Raw genomic sequence first — 2682 nt, 5'->3', positions numbered from 1 at the left:
AGGTTTCCATGGGTGCCCAGTAGCAGGCTAATAGCTCTTTTTCAAAGGAAAAATACTTCTGTTTAGATGACAGCAGAGCCTTGCCCTAAAATCCTAAGGGCTCATGCAGCAATTCACCTGTGGGTGCCTGCCAGAGACTCTGAACAGCATGTCTAAATACCGCTGACTCTTCAAGTACCAGTGGATCTTGCTGGACCATATGGCCCCACTCAGAGAGCAGCCTGCATACAACATAAGGGAGAGAAGGAGGCCTGCTCTTGCTGCTTCTCCCTTTGGCTGCTTTTCTGTTCTTTGGCAGTTTTCATCTGCTATGAACTGTTGCCCTCTGCCATGTGCTTCTCTACCTTGGAGCCAGTTGAGTATGGACTGAAACCTCCAGAAACTGTGAACTAAATCAATCTTTCCCTGTTTAATTTGGGTGTTGGGTATTTTGCCTCAGCAACCAGAGAAAAGTAACCAAGACCTCTTCTTTATACCTTGGTTTTCTCATCTGAAAGATGGAGGTAGAAACAATGTCATGAAAATTAGTTGAGGTAATCTGTGTAAGACACTTGGGGGAGGGGAGCGGGCAGCCAATGGCAGCTACTGTGTAATCAGCGAATTCTTAATGAGTTATATTGTAGATGAAGTCAACATTAAGTATTTTCCTATCATTCATCCTAACTTATTTTCTTTTCAAAGATGAAGTATTTTAAATTATCAGGGGCTGGGGAAATAGCTCAGTAGAATAAGAGCCTGCCTGGCAAACACAGAGTCCAGAGTTCAATCCCTAATACTGGAGAGAGAGAGAGAGAGAGAGAGAGAGAGAGAGAGAGAGAGAGAGAGAGAGAACTTGTGGGCCAGCCAGATAGCTCAGGGGACTAAAGCACCTGCTTAGGCAGAGTGCAGTATCCAGGGTCATGCTGTGATGGTCCCACCCCTAGGGAAGACTGAGACAGCAATTGAGACTGGGCATGGTGGTGCACACCTGTCATCCCAGCACTTGGGTGGCTGAAAACAGGAGAATCACTACATGTTAGATATACATATTGAGACCCTTTACACCCTTGTATACCCTGTACTAAAATACAAAAATAAATAAATAAATAAAGTTATCAAAGATCTTTAACTTAAAAATGTACACATTTGTAATCCCAGCAATCTGGAAGACTAAGGCAGAAGGATTGCCAAGTTTGAATCTACACTTTCTATAGTAATCATCTAACTAAAAAGCAACCTTCTACATCAGAGAAAGAGAAAGCAATGCATTAGTTGGATAACAGATGGAACCAATGCTTCTCTGGGATGGGCTCTCTCATGGGCTCTACACTATCCCAGTGTCCATGGTTGACATCCATGGACTTGCATTCTTCTTCTTCTTGTTTTCTGGCTATACCTGAGTTGTGGCAAAATATTGCCAGTCTCATGGCAGAAAGACAAAACAAAAGGTTTATAATGTAGGTCAGAAAGCCACAGGGGACTACAGATTATTCAGTGCCACCACCTAATGTGGTTCTTCAGCTTCATAGTTGGATGCTATTAAGCACACTTTCTCCATACACGGCTCATGTCACGGAGGTCCTACTGGTTTTTAAGTACTTACTTACAGGAACAATCTTCCTGATGTTTAGGGACCAAAGTATGATATGATAGAAATAATTTCACAAGTAATTTACCATCTGCATGAGAGAGAGGAGTAAAATCATTTCTGCCTAGGATTTCCTAAGGAGTTTCAGAGGTAACTGTTTCCTTTCTCTGTCATTTATGAAAAAGCAGGTTCATCAGTACTTAGTCACATGGAGGCCTCATCACTAAACAAGGCTAATATGTACTTGGTACCCAGTATGTGCCAGCAAGTTTTCTAGATGTGTCACAAGGATTAACAAGATTAATCTACATAATGACCCTAAAAGTAAGAAATATTATAGTTACCATTTCTCAGTTGTATCTAAAACATAATGCTATTATTCTCATTTGACAGGTGAGAAAACTGAGGCACAAAATAATTCGGTAATGTTGCAACCTGTGTCTAGACTGTGATTTTAAGCCCATTGAAAATAGCCCCCAAGTTCATTTACAATCCATATTCCATACTGCCTTGTCCAAAAATTTAAATTAAATAATTTTACTAGTTTTCTGTTGGATTCTGAGAACACGCTTAATAAATGTTTGTACAATGGGTGAAAAGTTCAGCCCCAAAGTACAAAATGTTATTTTCCCATGTCTCTCTCTACCCTTCTCTCAGTCTCCACTTTCACATGCACCTTTGGAATTGTTCTGCCAAAGCCATACCTGGTGGAGAAAAAATAGATCCAATTTTCCTTTTAATAATTGCGTAATTAAATGTGTCATCAATGACAAACAAACTAGTTATATCCTGCCTCTCTCTCTCTACACTAGTTTTCCCAGCACCACACATAACCTGAACCAGCTCTTTCAATGAGCTGCCCCCTCTGCAGCTCTGAGTCAGGGCGCAGAAGTGGGAGGCACCCTAGAAGCAGACCTGGGCCCCTAGCACCATGAAGAAAGTCGGAGCCTAGCAGCCGCCCGACCTTAGGGGCTTTGTTGTTGGGAGCTTGCCGCCTGCCCACAGTGGTGGCTAATTGCTGGGTTTGTTGTATGCCTTGGGTCTCTCAGGTGTATTTTCTAAACCAACATAAAAAGACAATGATAAGGGCCAGCGCAAGGAGGTGTTTATGTTTT

The sequence above is a fragment of the Octodon degus genome, unplaced genomic scaffold (assembly GCF_000260255.1).
Source record: "Octodon degus isolate 3935 unplaced genomic scaffold, OctDeg1.0 scaffold00061, whole genome shotgun sequence".
NCBI classification, from domain to species: Eukaryota; Metazoa; Chordata; class Mammalia; order Rodentia; family Octodontidae; genus Octodon; species Octodon degus.
The sequence above is the reverse complement of the archived record's forward strand: the minus strand, read 5'-3'. Positions refer to the sequence as shown.